Genomic DNA, 7,131 nt, shown 5'->3' on the forward strand with positions numbered 1-7,131 from the left:
GTGATATTCAACCTTGAGGTTATGGTTTTCCCTGTAAGAGTTTCACAAAGATCTACATGTTTGTCGCTTAATATCTTGAAATAATTTTTGTGAGAAATGCATTGACATGTGACAACAGAAAAATGTTCAGCTAACTCTTTTTCCTTTTCATCATCTCTTCTGCTAGTTTACTTCATTGACAACAGAAAAGTGTTGCTAAGGTTTGGTGGATACTAGAGTAAGTGAAGAGCAATATTTATGTTCTTTAGATTATTTGTTTTTCAAAAATTACAATATATCTATTAATGACAATATAATTGATAAATATCAACTGAATAAATATATACATCACTGCATGATCGTACATTTGCTATCTGAATATATGATAAGAAAGGGAGAGCCATGCGAGGCCTAATTTTTCATGCAGCATGGATTGTTTAAAAAGAATTTAAAGATGCTGAAAGTAGATGAGAAGAACGCTACAAGCTTAAACGCAAATAATAGGCGCATTTATAAATAATTAAGACAGAAATATTATTTTCCTTGAAACGCATATGAAATTGAAAATGCATAATACAATTACAAGGGTCAATCATCGCTTATTTAGGCAAGGAAAAGGAAACACATTCACTAGCTCTTCATGGATTATGATAGAAATTAAAAGCAAATAATTACTTTGATTCTTAACAAATTGTCGTGGCTTACCAGATGGAAAGATATTGGTAAACTTTGACTAGAAATAAAGAATCAAGAGAATTAAAGGACAATGAAGTTTTCCTAGTCCTTGTTCCTAATACTCATATTATACCTTACTAATAGTCCCAAATTTAATTAATTCAAATAATGTGGCATCAAGCATTTACGTTTGTCACACCCATATTCCTAATTCACCAATGATTATGTAATAATTACTACATATAATGTGGCATCCAGCATTTACGTTTGTCACACCTATATTCCTAATTCAACAATGATTATGTAATAATTCACCAATGATTATGTAGTATATAATTATCTCTTCATTAGTAAAATGATATATATAGTCAAATAATTAAGATAGAATAAACTCATAAAAATTACTTTATCATTCTTACTCCAAGTTGGTTGAAAACAAATAGATAAATAAAATGACTAGAATAAAACTCCAATTGACAAAGTAAATGCCGATAGGTTATATTTCACATATAAAGTAAGTAAACTTTTGACTTATATAAAAGGAGAGTGTTGCATTTTTCTTAAATTCTCTACACATGAAATAAGTTTGAATAAATCATGAATTAACAAAATGACTAAAATAACATATATAATGTTTAAAAAATATCGGGGTCTTACATTATGTATTGTGTACCCTTCAGTAGTTTACTCGTACTTAAGCATATGTTGTAATTTTATGTATCACGGATCTGTATCTTATGGTGATGTACAAGACTTTCTGCGCTACTTATCCGTCACTTTCTATTTGTATTGTAATTTAATATATCCAGTACGAAATTTTAACGCTAGTATGAAAATTCTAGACAACCTCATTATGGGTGTTACATAAATCCAGCGAATTCGACCGTAAAAAAAGATCATTTACTAGACCGAAAAAACTAGGATCCTTATAGCTGACTTTATAATACAATCGCCTTCAGACCATTAAACTATCTTAATCTTACTAGCCTGCAACAACTGATAATTTAAAGTCGACTGAAATTTTCAATTTGAAATAAAATAAATTGACAATGTAGATTTTGAGGGTGCAGAAAAATCACAAGCATAGTCTACAGCAAGCTTTCCATTGGACATTCTTCCGGTTGGATTATGTGTCACAAAGTCTCTTCCAATGGAAAGAAGTTTGCTTTAACAACACTCTGTATGTTGTTATTGTTGTTTCCAACATCCACAATCGAGTCTCTGAATATGAAAAATGCGTTGTTGTTGTTGTTGCTAACATCCACAATCAAGTCTCCTAACATGAAAAATGCTGGAACTAGAGGTTCTCCATTGGTTACATAGAATACCACAATCATAAAAAGAAAAAACAAAGTCAACAAAGACTTAAGTATTCCATATTTCCTAAACGTTGTTATCCCAATCTTCCTTGCTCCTAGTGCGTATAAATTCTGTCACATAAACGCAAAGAAATTCAAATTAAAATCTAAATATTAAGGGAAATATTTTACTTTTTTCCACATTTCTAATATTTAACATTATATTAAGGATGTTTCAATCAAAATTTTAAACAAATATTATCCACTATTGTGAATTATAATTTGAACAAATCACCATTGTTCCATGATAATCAATATAGTACAAGCTATTATTATATAGTGGTGCTATAACATTGTTGCATTGCGGAATTTAAATAAACTGCTATTATCCACAATTAATAACATGGATATTATCTTCTCTCCAAATTTATATACCTTTAAAGGATATCTGTGATTAGCCCAAGAGAGATTTTGAGTCTCCCCTCCCAAAAATTAGGTTTAAACCAATCTTTCTCATTCTCTTCCCTTCCCTTCCCTTCTAACCAATCATAATTTAAATGTTTTCTTAGGCAAGATGACAAGGTTGAGAAGGACATGTCTAAATGAAATTAGTGTAGTCTTACATAAGAATGTATAAGAATTGATAAGGTGTATACTGGTTGTGGAGGAATGGATTTATGAAATAATTATGTGGAAAATCACCAGACCAACAACAAGAAGATATGCGGCACCAGAAATAATTGATGTTGCATTTCATTTCCCTGCTATTTTCACCAATTCCTCCTGGAAATCCTTGTAGAGATCCAGTTGATTCATTAATGGAACTACTTTATAAAGCTGTTGAGATCCAGTTGCATTTCATATGAAACACACAAAAAAAAGTTTTTTTCCCAATAAATAACAAGAATTGCTAATTAATATATTCCGTTCATGCAACACACATAAGTGAACTTATAAAGCTTTTGACATGACTGAAATATTTAGATTTACCAAAACAAAAGTGTTCTCATAACAAAATTTGATTTTACTGCATGTATCTCCCTACTAATATGAAATGATGTGATCCTTGTATTTTTTATGCAACCTATGTGTTTTTTATTTTTGTCCATTGAACTTAGGGATTAAATTTTATAGTAAATTTTATTACTAGTTTTAGCTAAATTTTCAAAACTGTACAAATACCATTCGAATAAAAAATAATTATGATTTTTTTACTAATTTTTTGCTATGTAGGAACTCAAATTGAAAATGTGAAAATTAATAAAACAAAATAAGGACATGATGATCCTAAATATAACAAAGTTGTCAAGTTACCTTAAATTGTGGATTATCTTTGTATATCGAAAATAGCTCCATACCAAACACCTAAAGAAAGGAATCACATAACTAAGTTATGACTCTTTAAACAAAAGCAGAACATTGAAACTTTACGTTGATTTTAATTCACCCTCACGTCTTCATAACATTTTTTTTAATCTTTCAAGATCACCAGCACCCTAAGCATCAGTCCAGTTTGCCAAACTTCGAATTTAGGAAAATAAATTTATAGTCACTGGTTTATTTAATTATTGTTATACACATATTACTATAACATATACAAAGGAAGAAAGAGATCAAATCAATCAATAAAAACCCAGTAAGTTTTGAATCGAATAACTCAACACAACTTCAATTTTTTTTTTTTGGTAAATCAACTTCAATTAAATTCATGTAAATATATTTTTGAATTGAAGTTAAAATAGGAAGGGATTTTCACGTGCTTTATATTCACTTCTTTTCTATAATTATTATGTTTGATTTACATATCACATATTAATATACATACATTTTAAAAAATTGGTTTGTATTTGCTCTCAAAAAAAAAATTGGTTTGTATTTGACAAAAATTGGTTTTTTTTTTGGTAGTGAAATATCTTTTTTTTGGTAGTGTGACAAAAATTGGTTTGTAGAGGAAAAGGCAATCACATACATTTAAATTTTAAAATGAGTTTACATGATTACCTTTCATCTAACAATCGTAAAATAAACTACACATTTTAAAAAAATAAATTATCAAAGAAAAGGAAGACAACTTTCAATTTTCATGTATATTAATTTATTTATTTTTTCCTTCAAACAAAATTAATTACTTTATTTTTTTATTATTCTATTCTATAAACTATAATACACTGCGATCATATGATATGATATGATAAGTTTTGAGATACTTTAAATAATTATCTATTTAACAAATTTTTTTTTTGAGAGAATCTATTTAACAACATTTAACAATAGATTTCAAAAAACTAATCAATCCAACGGATTTGTCATACAATGTTGCAGTAAAGAATAATAATAATTTTGGTGAAATTTATAATACAATTATACATATTAAAGTTAAAAATGATCATAAGTATCATTTATTATATTTGACATCTGAGTCAATTGATCTTGCCATATTTTTGTAAAAAATTAAATTAAGTTGATCTTGTCATATATTTAAAATTTGATGATTTTCTAATCACCTATTCCCATTTTCATAATGTGAAGTAAATGACAAGCAATGCCGAAATTATTGCCCATATAAGTTTAGCAATTTTTATTGCCGAAATTATTGCCTTTACCAATTCTTGATTTTAATAAAATTCGTTTTCTATATATAGTCCCACAAATCGGGCTAGTACTTAATATAATTTGAATTATATATGTACACACAAACACACTTAATCATAAAAACTAATTTAAAAAAAAAAAAAGTAGTGCAGTGGCTAGGGTAGGAAGTAAGTACCTATAGAATAGGAAGGAATGATAGGATTAATAGAAGCAATATCTAGGCTAGGATTTAGATTTTCTGCTATTACAGTATGACACTGTAACAGATTAGGACCGTCTGATCTTAAATATATGGTCAAGATCATTTATACTAATTTTGAAATCGCGTTCATGTGAACCGTCTGATCTGTAATTAATAGCCAAGATGAAAAATAGAAACTGTAATATTTTGCTACAACAATAAATCCCAATCCATCTAGGCAATTTGGGTTTTTTGATATTACAGACATACCAGGACTGTTCGATCATAAATATATGGCTGAGATCGTTTATAACAATTTTCTAATCACGTTAATCTAAATCGTCTGATTCATGGTTAATAGCAAAAATGCAAAACAACGTGATACTGTAACAAAATTATTTCTACAGCAACAAAACCCAATCTATATATGAGATTTGGATTTCTTACTCTATCTATGAGATTTGGATTTCTTATTGTTATAACAGACCAGGATTATCTGATCTTACATATAGGTTTTCTTACCGTTATAAGAGGATGTTACAACAGGCTAGGCATATCTGATCTTAAATATATGGTTGAGATCGTTTACAATAATTTTTTTGTCACTACAACAAGACTATCATCTGATCTTAATTATATGGTTGAGATCGTTATTTGGTATTCAAATAGAAATTATCTCTTTTTTTATGTTGAAACATAAACCGAGTGGTGTGCAAATTTTAAAACCGTATAACATTTGTATCCATCCAAATGATTCAAATAAAATTAGGGATTTAATGTTTTTAAACATGAAATGATGATTTAAACGAAGAAGAATTCTTACCCTTTGGAGATGAATGGGACCAATTGGATACAGTAGTTGAAGCGGTGGTGGTGCTCTTTCAAATAATAAAGAGGTAACATATGAAGAAGGAGGAGGAATTTTAGGGGTAGAGTTCTTCTCTAATTCTTGATGCGTTTGTTGGAGTGACCGCACTAGGCATATATATAGGCTGAAAATCGAAAGAAGAAAGGAATATTTTTTATTTTTACCGGAAAGGAATATATATTTTTTTATTTATTATTTCCATTCTAGTAGTTTTTTTTTTAAGGAATTCTAGTAGATTTTAGTACTTCAACATCTTAGTTTTTTTTTTTGACATATCTTAATTTTTTTAAAGGAAAAAACTAAGATTTGTCAAAAAAAATAAAAATAGAATAGCACAATTCGTCCTAAACTTAATTTCAAGAAATACTTTTGTCTTTTTTTTTCGATTTAATTTTTTATGTCATAATAAAGTAACATTTTTCATCCTTTATATTTTTTTCTTCAATGAAATTTTTTATGTTATAAAATGTCAACATTGTTATCTTATTTTATAAACAAATCAAACACTAAAAAACAAAACTTATACAAAATTCATCAAACTATTAAACAAACTCAAATATTCATCATACAAACATAGAAATATATATTTCATTGAAAAAAAATGTCATAAAAACGATACAATATTGACATTTTATAACATAAAGGATAAAATCTGGGGAAAATATAAAGGAGAAAAATGTTACCTAATTATAACATAATTGACGCTCTTTATCGCCGGAGCTGAGATATTCTAGGAGGGGGTGAAAGTTGTTCTATCTTTTTGATTAAGTAGCTATGTGTTGCGTGATATCATTAGTTTGGTAAAGCACCCGTTCAGTTTAGATCACATACTCCACTCAAGTGTGTTGTTAGAAATGTTGTGATGTTTAGATTCACAATATGCAATGTGTATTTTTAATCAATTCATTCGACCTCTCGGGTGTTTGACTCATGAAAATTGATTTTTAATCGATTCAAGGTTTCTCTAGGAGTTGTCAATGGTGGGGAAAATATTTTATTGTTTTCCCTCTAGTCGTTGTAATTCAGTTTTATCCTAGATAATGCAACTCTATAGGTGTTTTAAGTGTTTTGTAGTGAGGAATCATGTAAATCAACAAATCAAGACATCACGTGAAGGATCAAGGATGAATAATTGAATATCAAGGGTTCTTAGAAGGTTGTTGAAGACAATACAAACTGAAGAAAATTCATTTCGACTTCCTAGGAGTTTTCTGAAGGAAGAACGATCGAAAAAGAGACAAAAACACAAGAAATCGCACCTGAGGGGATGCCTCAGACGCCCGTGCGCCCTATTTTATGCGCTCGTGCGCCTGAATGTGGGTAAAAACCATTTTTTTGCTTGTTTTTCAAGTTGGATCGGCGAATAAAGCCCAGTTTTTTTTCTCTTAATCCCTAAGTAACCTAATGTTGTAAATAGAGACCCTTGCACACTATTTTATTCATTCAGAAACATCTGACAGTGAAGGCAAGGGTCAACCATCAGAGTTTCAAGGCAGGATTTCTCCTTCTTTTGTTCTCTCTAGGGTATGTTTTTCTAT

At 28.9% G+C, this 7,131-nt stretch overlaps 1 long non-coding RNA gene across 1 annotated transcript; it reads right to left on the reverse strand.

The window, feature by feature from the left end:
- Positions 1–1,348: 1,348 nt before the first annotated feature.
- Positions 1,349–5,865, reverse strand: LOC146954636 (uncharacterized). Its single transcript, XR_015014303.1, has 3 exons — positions 5,549–5,865; positions 3,267–3,317; positions 1,349–2,084 (listed from the first exon to the last, which is right to left on the reverse strand). It is a non-coding gene; the product is annotated as an uncharacterized LOC146954636 (long non-coding RNA).
- Between the last annotated feature and the right edge of the window lie 1,266 nt (positions 5,866–7,131).

This window comes from Medicago sativa, chromosome 1, assembly GCF_051527215.1.
Source record: "Medicago sativa cultivar Bolivia chromosome 1, Bolivia_mono, whole genome shotgun sequence".
Lineage (NCBI taxonomy): Eukaryota > Viridiplantae > Streptophyta > Magnoliopsida > Fabales > Fabaceae > Medicago > Medicago sativa.